Source organism: Heterodontus francisci, chromosome 43 (genome assembly GCF_036365525.1).
Source record: "Heterodontus francisci isolate sHetFra1 chromosome 43, sHetFra1.hap1, whole genome shotgun sequence".
NCBI classification, from domain to species: domain Eukaryota; kingdom Metazoa; phylum Chordata; class Chondrichthyes; order Heterodontiformes; family Heterodontidae; genus Heterodontus; species Heterodontus francisci.
In genome coordinates this window covers 30,490,205-30,503,267 of record NC_090413.1, presented here as the reverse complement: position 1 = coordinate 30,503,267, position 13,063 = coordinate 30,490,205, and positions in this window count along the sequence as shown.

Here is a 13,063-nt window from a genome sequence, read left to right as displayed (position 1 = left end):
TGTAGCACCCAACCTTTTCTAGTTGGATCGTGAAAAAAAATCCTAAAAAATAAGCCTAGAAAAGTAAGCCTTTATTGTGGGGATGAAAGGCAAATCATTATGCTGCACTTTTTAAAAATCTGTTCCTGGGATGTGGGTGTCGCTGGCCAGGCCAGCACTTATTGTCCATCCCTAATTGCCCTTGAGAAGGTGGTGGTGAGCTGCCTTATTGAACCGCTGCAGTCCATTTGGGGTACGTCCACCACAGTACTGTTAGGAAGGGAGTTCCAGGATTTTGACCCAGCGACATTGAAGGAATGGCGATATATTTCCAAGTCAGGATGGTGTGTGGCTTGGAGGGGAACTTGCGTCTGCTGCCCTTGTCCTTCTAGGTGGTAGAGGTCACGGGTTTGGAAGGTGCTGTCTAAGGAGCCTTGATGCGTTGCTGCAGTGCATCTTGTAGATGTTGCAGACTGCTGCCACTGTGCGTCGATGGTGGAGGGAGTGAATGTTTGTGAATGGGGCGCCAATCAAGAGGACTGCTTTGTCCTGGATGTTGTCGAGCTTCTTGAGTGTTGTTGGAGCTGCACCCATCCAGGCAAGTGGAGAGTATTCCATCACACTCCTAACTTGTGCCTTGTGGGTGTGGACAGGCTTTGGGGAGTCAGGAGGTGAGTTACTCGCCGCAGGATTCCTAGCCTCTGACCTGCTCTTTTTGCCATGGTATATATATGGCTACTCCAGTTCAGTTTCTGGTCAATGGTAACTCCCAGGATGTTGTTAATGGGAGATTCAGCGACGGTAATGCCATTGAATGTCAAGGGGAGATGGTTAGATTCTCTCTTGTTGGAGATGGTCATTGCCTGGCACGAATAGCGCGAATGTTACTTGCCGCATATCAGCTCAAGCCTGGATATTGTCCAGGTCTTTCTGCATTTCTACACGGACTGCTTCAATATCTGAGGAGTCGCAAATGGTGCTGAACATTGTGCAATCATCAGCGAACATCCCCACTTCTGACCTTATGATTGAAGGAAGGATTTGATGAAGCAGCTGAAGATAGTTGGGCCTCGGACACTACCCTGAGGAACTCCTACAGTGATATCCAGGAGCTGAGATGATTGACCTCCATCAACCACAACCATCATCCTTTGTGCTAGGTATGACTCCAACCAGCGGAGAGTTTTCTCCTTGATTCCCATTGACTTCAGTTTTGCTAGGGCTCCTTGATGCCATACTCGATCAAATGCTGCCTTGATGTCAAGGGCAGTCACCTCTTGAGTTCAGCTCTTTTGTCCATGTTTGAACCAAGACTGTAATGAGGTCAGGAGCTGAGTGATCCTGTTAGAACCCAAACTGAGCGTCAGTGAGCAGGTTTAGTTTTAGTTTAGTTTAGAGATACAGCACTGAAACAGGCCCTTCGGCCCACCGAGTCTGTGCCGACCATCAACCACCCGTTTACATTAATCCTACACTAATCCCATATTCCTATCACATCCCCACCTATCCCTATATATTTCCCTACCACCTACCTATACTAGGGGCAATTTCTAATGGCCAATTTACCTATCAACCTGCAAGTCTTTGGCATGTGGGAGGAAACCGGAGCACCCGGAGGAAACCCACGCAGACACAGGGAGAACTTGCAAACTCCACACAGGCAGTGCCTGGAATTGAACCCGGGTCGCTGGAGCTGTGAGGCTGCGCCACTGTGCCGCCCCAGGTTATTGCTAAGCAAGTGCCGATGATAGCACTGTTGACGACACCTTCCATCACTCTACTGATAATTGAGAGTAGACTGATGGGGTGTTAATTGGCCAGGTTGGATTTGTCCTGCTTTTTGTGTACAGCACATATTTGGGCAATTTTCCACATTGCCGGGTAGATGCCAGTGTTGTAGCTGTATTGGAACAGCTTGGCTAGGGGCACAGCAAGTTCTGGAGCACAGGTCTTCAGTACTATTGCCGGAATGTTGTCAAGGCCCATAGCCTTTGCAGTATCCATGCCTTCATTCATTTCTTGTTATCATGTGGAGTGAATCAAATTGACTGAGACTGGCATCTGTGATGCTGGGTATTTCAGGAGGAGGCTGAAATGGATGATCAACTCGGCACTTCTAGCTGAAGATGGTTGCAAATGCTTCAGCCTTATCTTTTGCCTGATGTCTGGGCTCCCCCATCATTGAGGATGGGGATATTTGTGGAGCTACCTTCTTCAGTTAGTTGTTTCATTGTCCACCACCATTCACAACTGAATGTGGCAGAACTGCCGAGCTTAGATCTGATCCGTTGGTTGTGGGATCACTTAGCTCTGTCTATCGCATGCTACTTATGCTGTTTGGCCTGCAAGTAGTCCTGGGTTGTAGCTTCACCAGGTTGACACCTTATTTTGAGGTATGCCTGGTGCTGCTCCTGGCATGCCCTCCTGCACTCTTCATTGAACCAGGATTGGTCTCCTGGCTTTATGGTAATGGTAGAGTGGGGGATATGCCGGGCCATGAGGTTACCGATTGTGGTTGAGTACAATTCTGCTGCTGCTGATGGCCCACAGCGCCTCATGGATGCCCAGTTTTGCGTTGCTAGATCTGTTTGAAATCTATCCCGTTTAGCACGGTGGTAGTGCCACACAACATGATGGAGGGTATCCTCAATGTGAAGGTGGGACTTCGTCTGCTCAAGGACTGTGTGGTGGTCACTCCTACCAATACTGTCATGGATAAATGCATCTGCGGCAGGCAGATTGGCGAGGACGAGGTTGAGTATATTTTTCCCTCTTGTTGGTTCCCTCACCTCCTGCCACAGACCCAGTCTAGCAGCTATGTCCTTTAGGACTCGTCCAGCTTGAAGATCCCACCCAGAGTACATTCTGTGTCCTTGCCACCCTCTGTGTTTCCTCCAAGTGCTGTTCAACATGGAGGAGTACTGATTCATCAGCTGAAGGGGGGACACGGTAGGTGGTAATGAGCAGGAGGTTTCCTTGCCCATGTTTGATGCCATGAGACTTCATGGGGTCTGGCGTCAATGTTGAGTACTCCCAGGGCAACTCCCTGCCGACTGCATACCACTGAGCCGCCACCTCTGCTGGGTCTGTCCTGCCGGTGGGACAGGACATACTTGGGGATGGTGATGGCAGTGTCTGGGACATTGTAAGGTATGATTCGGTGTGTATGACTATGTCAGGCTGCTGCTTGATTAGTCTGTGGGACTGCTCTCTCAATTTTGGCACAAGCCCCCACATGTTAGTAAGGAGGATTTTGCAGGGTCGACAGGGCTGGGATTGCCGTTGTCAATGCCACATGGTCCGTCTGGTTGAATGGCTTACTAGGCCATTTCAAGAGGGCATTTAAGAGTCAACCACATTGATGTGGGTCTGGAGTTACGTGTTGGCCAGAGCAAGTAAAGAGAGCAGATTTCCGTCCCTAAAGGAAGGACATTAGTGAATCAGGTGGGTTTTTACAACAATTGACAATGGTTTCATGGCCATCATTAGTCTAGCTTTTAATTCCAGATTTTTATTAATTGATTCAAATTTCACCTTCTGCTGTGGTGGAATTCGAACCCTTGTCCCCAGAGCAATACTCTGGGTCTCTGGGTTACTAGTCCAGTGACAATACCACTACGTCACCGCCCCCCAAACTTTACAGTTTCAAATGATTGTTTTAACATAAAACATGATCATGCTCTAAATAAAACTGTTCGAGTAGTACAGCTACACCACGGTAATAGATAATGTCTTTGGTTCGAGAAACAGGATTTATCGTTGCGACTATTATTGTTTCTAATATAGCTGAGATTATGGGCTGAATTTTATCATCCTCCCCCTCACCACCCTGCCACTCCCCCAACATCGGGGGTTGTAGTTGGGGAGCCTGGAAAATCCTTCCAGGAGAGGCCCGCCACGTGCCTCGACGCTGGGAAGGCCCTGCCCCATTTTACTGGCGGCAGTGAGACCTCAGGGCGGTCCCCCCCCCCACCACTGCTGGGCAAAAAAACCTTAACTTACATATGGAAATAAATGTTAATAAAGGAATAATTGCATACCTCGTCGCGACGACCATCCCACACCGATATTCTGGCCGGTTGCCGGATGTCCCGTGCCTTCGATCTTTTATTAAATTTAGAAATGTTAATTTAACATCCAGTTCTCTTTAAAAATTAAAATTACCAGTAAGGGCTTTAAGCCCTTTAAAAATGGCGGTAGCTCCAGCACGGTAGTGCCGGACGCCGTTGCCGGGGACGAAGTGCCCGCCCCCTCTACGTCATCAGGGAGGGTGCAGACATTCCACCCCCTCCATGTTAATGAGCCGCCGCACGAAATCTCACAGCAGCTCCGCAGCGCACATCGTGCGTGTGCGCCATGCACTTTTTGAAGCTCACTACCAAGAATGCAGTGAGCTATAAAAATTCAGCCTGATAAGTTATTCTGAATCTGCTGTTGGAAGCTATTTTTTATCACTCGAGTCAATAGCTAAAAAAATGGTCTTAATTCTACGCATCTTACTGACAAAATTATGGTAAAATAAATCCATTTATTACAATATCTGTTATAGAAACACAAAGACAAAAAGAATTCTTTCAGTTTTATATGTAAATTTCTTATTACTTTTTATTCAAGATGGAAATGTGCCGTTTTTCCATTAAATTGATATGGTTCACAGTTTTTACATTTTATTTTCTAACATTCTTATACATAATTCATGCAAATTGACACATAAAACCTGAACATGCATATACTGGAGATAAGTGGAAAAATTTTCTAAAAAAGTCAAAAAGTGCTATAGTTCAGAGCTAATCTTTTTTTTCCTATCGATACATAAATTTGGTACATGTATTTCATTTATTATGTATGAAAATTATACATTTTACCAGAGACACGTGGCAAATTGCCACGTGTTTCGTTTAGAAATGCCAAAGTTTTGTCTTGCAGCTCCCAATAGTATTATTTTAGAACATTTTTTAAAGAAAGACCTTTCAGGTAAAAAAGGTTGCCGATCCTTGAGTAAAATTTTTTATTTCTAAAGCCTTGAGATTAGTTTGTGTTAACATGAAAATGTGGATGCTTAACTTGTTTTCATAAATACTTTTACTGATTTAATGGAGCTGTTAATGTATTTAAAACGATCAGGGTAGCACCTCTTAAAATAGCAGGATACAAGACTCCTAAACCTGTGAAATGAACAGAAAACCTGCTCTCATCCCAAGTGCTGACTCTGATTCCACCTTTCAGCAATTTGTTGGTGGTAAAGGTGATGAATGAGGGTAAATTCAGCAATCCTGTACTCCTAGCAGGAAGCCACACTTGAATGGAGTGTGGGTTGGAAGTGTTATATAGTGTTGTTAGCCTGTCTCCAACTCATGCTTCTTTCCCTCCCTCATGGAACTGCTGAATTTAACCTAGGTTAAATATATCAGGCAATCTGAATAATCAGTACTCTCCATTGGTTAGTTTTGTGATCAAGTGAACTAAGGAATAGAGAAATGTCAGTTAATTCAGGAAATTTCTGAACTAATGGCTGGAACAAACATAGTCTGTTGATTGACATAGTGATGTAGTCTATAAAATTAAGCAGCTGTATTTGTTGATGAGCTTTTTTCTCCCTTTGCTGTCTCTGGTGTTTTCCTGTGCTGCTCCTTTCCTGTGGGTGCTGCACATGGCTCAAAGAATAGCAGCAGCCCTTCAATAATTCACTTAGACAGGATGAGCATTAATTAATCGGGGTCATCATTGCAGAGCCTGATCATGTTGTCACCAGAAATCCACATTGTGTGGTGCCAAGTAAAGTGCCATTTGGAAACGGTACAGTAACATAGTGGTCTATGAGTCTACGAGTCTAATAATCCAGAGGCAGCATTCCTGTCAAAATTTAGTTGTGTGCGGCCAGTTTTTTCAGTGTGTGGTCCCTGCCTGGTATTTATCATGGAACAAGGCCTGTGAGGTACCTTCCAAACTGCTGAGTGGCAGCAAACCTGCACCGCTTAGTAGGAACATTGTCCAGAGGCCTGGATTAATGATCAGGCAACATGAGTTCAAATCCCACAAAGACAGCTGGGGAATTTAAATTGAATTGATTAATAAATCTGGGATAAAAAGCTAATATCGTAATGGTGATCGTGAAATTACTGGATTGTTGTAAAAACTCATCTGGTCACTAATGACCTTTAGGGAAAGAAATCGGCCATCTTTACCTGGTCTGACCTATGTGACTCAGGACCCTCAGTAAGGTGGCAGACTCTTTACCGCCCTCTGAAATGGCCTAGCAAGCCACTTAGTTGTATTCTTTAAGAAAGTGGCTCACCGCCACCTTCTCAAGGGCAATTAGGGATGGGCAACACATGCTGACCTTGCCAGCGACACCCATATTCTTTGAATGAATTTTAAAAAGCAGAAATCTGGCCATTTTTACTCTTTTAGCCTTAAGATGATGGCCAGAATTTTCTTCCAGGCCCTCTGGTGACAGGCTGGGAGGCAGGAAGGCTGGTAAAATATTGTGATAAGGCGTTGGGGCAGAGTGCCGATGTCTTCCCGCCGCCATGCCATTTTGTCAGCAGCGGGAAGGTTGGGAAATTGACCACCAGCCGGGAGGCCACTTGAGCCACTTAAATGTCCAATTAAGGCTGCTCCCCATCACTGTGGGCATTTTGCCCATGGGGAAACCACCCATTAAAACCTGATGGCCTCCTAGCAGGTTTGGGGTGAGTGGACCCTCCTTTATGGGCACTTGATGGCCCACAGAGGGGCCCCCCTTCCCCCCCCCCCACCCCGTGGCAATGGCTGCCCTCGCAGCAACAGTGTTGCCGGCACTCAGCGACCCCCACCCCAATCGCCAGGGACTGCCTGCCTGGCCCTCGCAACCCCAATCCCACTTACCTTTCTTCGAGGGCTGGCTGAAGTGGGACTGCCTCCTGCTTTTGGCTCCATCAGAGGGATCTCTGTCATTTCCACAAAAGTTAGCCCAATGATTCCAATTGTATTGTGCCCAAGAGAGAGGCAACATCAGGCCAAGAGGGGTGGAGAGAAAATTTGGATGGAGTACTTTACTGTTTGAGGATTTTATTTCTGAATTGTTTGCGGTTCTGCCATCCTTACAATCATTTTTCATCCCATGTTGTGAAGCCTTTCTCTATAAAGACAGTTACAGGGCTGGAATTTTACATAAAGGAGTGAGTGCTGGGAGACCTGAGGGAGTATTCCAGGTAACATTTGACCTTTTACTTGGTGGTTGGATCCTGTATAGAGAATGTGTACCAATTCACTGTGAGCAAAGTAGTGAAGGGGCCCCTGGCCTCAGGCATGCTGTGATGTTCCTTTTTATACCATGTTAGCTGACGTATTTTGTTTCAGTTTTTGTACTACCTTTGGGGCTAATATTCTGCCTTTTGCTTCAGATTTTAATTAAAACTTTTTGCTACAGTTGATGACTATATCAAACGCATCACTGTGCTCCAATATCAATCAGCAAATGACACTGATTAGTTTCTATCACTTTATCTGTACAATTTATGGATGTTTCAGCACGAGAGGTTTTTCACTTAATTGGTACGCACATTAAATACTCTGCAGAGATTGTTGGTAGTAAAAGACATAGAAGTTTACCAGATCCCTGTTCACAAAAAGTGAGATCTTTGCCTTTTAAAATGGATTTACTTCCAGGTGTATAGTTATTGGTACAAACAGAATCTATTTTGTTTTAATTCGTATCAAAAAATATTGGGTGGGTGATATGGTCCTGATGCAGCACCATCTGTACCTACCAACATACAAAAAAGATGGGCAGAAAAAGACTAGCTGGTCCATCAAACCTGCTCCACACCCATGACAGAGCATCATGACTAGACACCCTGCCCCCTCCCACCACAGTCAAACAATCTCCTGGAAAAGGGAAAAATACCCAGGACCAGTAAGGGAAAAAATGTCTGGAAAGTTCCTGTCCACCCCCCTCAGGCAATCAAAAGCTAGTTCAAGAGATCGCATGGACCAGGTTTATGTTTACTGTTAATACACGATCTCTGCCCCTGTCAAGAATCAATCTAGCTGCCTTTTTAAGGCGTGCAGTGAGTCAGCATCCACCACACCAGTTGGCAACATATTCCAAAGGTTCACTACTCTCTGGGAAAAGAACCATCTAAATCCAGTCTATTTCATTCTTGCACAGTTTAAATGCATGTCCCCCTTGTCCAACTGGCCCTTCTTCAGTTGTAAGACTAGGCAGTGAAGCCCCAATTTTAACCCACCCAGCTGGTGGGAGCAATGCAGGCACGAAAATAAAATGGCTCCAGGGCAGACTCTGCTGTGTTCCTGTGCTCTGCGATTCTATATCTTGGGTTTTATCGAGGCAGACATCCACAAGAAGACGGGGGTGTCGGAAATATTGAAATATCAGGATCTGATACCATAATTCTGACTCTGACACAATTCTAAAGCTAAAATGCATGGATTGTGTAGTGTACCAGTTGCAGTGAATGTTCATTTTTTAATGTCTCCATCACATGCAAATCTTGTGCACGTTCAGTTGTTCCTTAGCCAAATTTGCCCAGTAGCCTAAACCAGCAGTAGTTGGTAATGAAAATGGGTTAAATGAAAATTATACCGGCAGATACAAGCACACACAAAACATTTATAAGCAAGTAGTGCATACAGAATAACATTTACTTGTGGCAGGCTTATGCCTGGATGATTGAGGATGTTGAAAACCACTGCATGCAGCCCATTTCAATTATTTGCACTTCACAGTTTGGGGAGACTAGTCTTGAATTATCGTGTTGCACTGTAAAGGGATTAGGCTAGAGCCATTAACAGCAATCTGGAAGTACAGTTAGTCACTGTAATTTGCTGCTTTTTGTCGGTAGCTGCCAAACCCCTTGGGCTAAATTAACAAACAAACATCCCCTTTCTGCATCATTTCCCATCTAATAAATAACAACACTCCATAACCTGAAAGAGATACAGTTAAATCCCCTGAGAATTACATGTTATCTCTGCAGTAAAACACTCAAATCTTTGCATTTGTTTATGTAATACTGGCACAGATACTGAAGCCATGATTTGAACTTCTGGTGGAAATTGCCTGGGCGGGCCTGTAGTAGACAGGAAACTATTGGCCGTTCACAGTGTGAGGCCTGGGAGATTTCATCTGCACGGCCCCTGTTGGTCTCCCACCCAAGCTCAGTGGGATGCTGTAGCTGGCCGATGGGTGGGAGCAGGATTTCAAGCCACAGGAGGCCGACGCCAGGGACCAGAAGAAAGGGCATCTGGTACTCCAGTAAGTTGTTAGGAGGGCCACGTGAGGGCAACATGGTGAAAGCAGGGGGTGGGAATCCCAGGGCAAGTGAGGCCCAAAGTTTCCTTGTGGGACACGGAGGTGCACACCTTCTGGCCCACAAGGCAACAAAAAAAATGAAGTTGACTTGACTTTCTGGGCCTCTTTTGGTCCTGGCTTTGCCTACTGGTCTGGCAGGGAATCCATGCAGAACTTGGGTTAAAATTGCAGATCTGTTCCTTTGATATCATTGGATCTTGGCTGCATACTTAAACAGGACTCCACTGCCCTCCGATACGTGTCCTGCTCACTAGCTCAAAAGAAAAGGTTAACATTGCTATCTGCAGGATTGAAGGGGGTATACCGCTGTGAACATTTTAGCTGCAGGCAGTTTTGGTTTCTTGTTTATTAAGACCAGGTTTGGAGGTTAAACGCTTGGCCGGTTTTCACTTATGAAATCATTCACAAGGAATGGAACCTTTAAATAAATGTGAAGATCACTCGCTCTGAGGGTAGCAAGCACTGAGAGTAGCAAGGACACAGAATGTACTCTCGTTTGGAGACTTCAATGTCAGTCACCAAGATTGGCTTGGTGGTGCCACTACTGACAGAGTTGGCTAAGTCCTGAAGGACATAGCTGCCAGACTGGTCCTGTGGTAGGAAAAAACTTACTTGATCTTGTCCTCACCAACCGACCTGTCACATCTATCCATGACAGTCTTGGTAGGAGTGACCACTGCATAGTCCTATGGAGGCAAGGTCCCATCTTCACCTTGAGGATACCCTCCGTCATTTTGTGTGGCACCACCTCCGTGCTAAATGGGATAGATACAGAACAGATCCAGTAGCTCAAAACTGGGCATCCATGAGGCATTGTGGGCCATCAGCAGCAGCAGAATTGTATTCAGCCACAATCTGTAACCTCATGGCCTGGCATGTCCCTCACTCTACCATTATCATCAAGCCGGGGGACCAATCCTGGTTCAATGAGGAATGTAGAAGAACATGCCAGGAGCAGTCAGCAGGTGAATTACTCACTGCAGAATAATTACAGTTATTATTCCTCTTAGTTCATGATGTGTCAGTAAATTTCCAACACTTGGGGTAGAGGGTTGGGGAGGAGGTGTAATTTTAACCTAACCCGCTCGGCAAGAAAAGGGCAAGTTCAGGTCAAACACCTGTTTTACAACCCACTCGATTTTATTGTGCATTGGAGTTTAAGATGGGCAGCTGATCAAAACCCAGCCCAACGAGCTAGGTAAAATTAGTCCCTGAATTTATATTGAAATTTCTGTCAGGGCTTATGTTCTTTCTAAACTGTGCAGCAACCCAGAAGCTCCCGTGCTGGCTGAGGCCCTTTAAGTTATCGTGCACATGAGGCAGCACAAAAAAATTTAATGGTCCCATGTACTTAAATTAATAGGCCATGCACCAAAAAACAAATTAGAGGGGACATTGGCCAGGAATTTTAAAAATGAATTGTGTTAGCCTAGAAATTATTAGTGGACAAACGTTCGACTTGTTTGTATAACATACCTCTGCTTGCTATTTTAATGCAGGCATTAATCACTTAAAGTAAAGTGGGACTAATGCTGGTGGTGAAATAGCTGACAGAGCAAACAGGCATTTGCCAGCACTGTCATTTCTGGATCATTAGCTTTAGGTCTGACAGCAGTGTAATGAGGAAAGGGTCAAAAAGGAGAGGAACTTTTCAAACAAGTGAGGAGAAAGCCCCTTTGGTGGCTTATTTGGCAGCACAACATGCAATATAGGACATAGATAAGAGTTCCATCACTTGTCTTGGTTGAGTTGTTGATTTTGCTGGGGCACTACAGGTTTTACCTCGTTCTCCTGGACTGGGATGTGGAAGGGAGTTCAGCTGGGGTTCTTGTTCCTGATTGCTATACTACATTGCTGGAGTTTTTGTTTTGTAAGGAAAGGCTCAGGCCTATTTATTAACTCCCACAGTCAAATAGCTTGCCAACACTCGTCCTCTGGCCTCATATGTAAAAGAAAAGCCCTTGAAGTTCTGGATATACTTTCTAAAGTTGTCAGATACCCTTTGGTACCTCGGTGGAGTCTCGCAGGGTGCCTGTCCATAACCTTTTAGGAAAGGTGAAGAGAAAATTAGAACAAAGAAAATGAGAAATAAACAATATCCAGAACTTGATGGGTTAAATCACACACAAGCTTGTGTCACACACAAGCTGCTTTTTTTTCCATTTTCTTTCTGGGCTGAACAGGTGTTGAAGCTCAAATCCACCTTAGATATCTTCCACCCTGCTGGTCTGGTTGCAGTTAAGCAGACCCCATGCTCTTCCTGACAGATTGTTCATATCTTAAAGGGCAGCATCATGTGGGCTATTGATGTTACAGTCGTATTATTCCAAACTAGCAGAGACACACAATACCTTTGCAGTGAAATTAGTATCTTTATTGTAACAGTACTTCCTTAAATCCCCATTCTATACCATTCCATCCTTCCCATGCCATTCCTCTCATGCCATACCCATCCCACTCCTTTCATCCCTCTCAGATCATCCCTATCCCATCTCTGATCTCACCCCTTCTTCCTGTGCCATCCCCTTCCTCCATTCCATTCCTCTCATGCCATTCCATCCCATCCCATCCCCCATTTCGTACCTCCCATGCATTCTTGCCTGCCTCCCATGTTGTTTAACCCCAACCATCCCCCTTGCTGCCCTCCCCATGCTGTCCTGTTCCCCCACTCCCCATGCTTTCCCCCACCCCCATGCCGTTCCCCAATACCCCCCAATCTCTCCAGTCAAGGTACACTCCGCTGCTGCCACCAACTGTGCCTCCCATGCCCCCCTCACCGCTCACCCCGCACCCCCCCCCCCCACTCCCTTCAGCCAGGGCAACTTTGTTATTGGGCTCCCCTTACTGTCCATGGACAGACACAGCCTAGAGCCCTGCTCCTCACACTTTCTGATCTCTCAGCCTATGTTCATCAAAAGAAGTTGAAATATCGGCCATCAGCGGGGGTGGGGGGATGAGGGTGGGGTGGAGTGGGGAGGAAAGGGGGCAGGGAGAGGGGAAAATCAGATGGGAGAGTTTGTTACGCCCAGTACAATGGTACCTTAGTGTTGCAGTAAAATGTTACAATGTCTGTTTAGGCAACGATCATCCCACTGGTACAGAATTTCACTGGATCAACATCTGACCAACCAAAACAATCCAACAGACAAAAACTGTATTATTATAGATAGTGGCAAAGCCATCCAACTTATCAATGAACTGCGATTCCAGCTCTACGTTACATTAAAAGAAATTATTACAGACTTGGAGATGAGAAAGAGTGCAGAATTCAATGACATGAAGTTAGATTCTAAGCTTCCGCTAACTTGCTGGAGTTTTTTGATATGGTAACAGAGAGGGTTGATGAGGATAATACAGTTGATGTGGTGTACATGGATTGCTAAGAGGCATTTGATAAAGTGCTGCACAACAGACTTGTGAGCAATGTTATAGCCCATGGAATAAAAGGAACAGTAGCAACCTGGATACGAAATTGGCTGAGTGACAGGAAACAGAGTAGTGGTTAATAGATGTTTTATGAACTGGAGGAAGGTTTGCAATGGAGCTCCTCAGGAGTTGGAGTTAGGACCCTTGCTTTTTCTGATATATATTAATGACCTCGACCTTGGTGTACAGGGCATAATTTCAAAATTTGTGGATGATTTGAAGCTTGAAGCATTGTGAACTGTGAGGAGGATAGTGTAGAACTTCAAAAGCACATAGACCAGTTGGTGGAATGGGTGGACAAATTGAAAATGATATTTAATGCAGAGAAGTGTGAAGTGATTC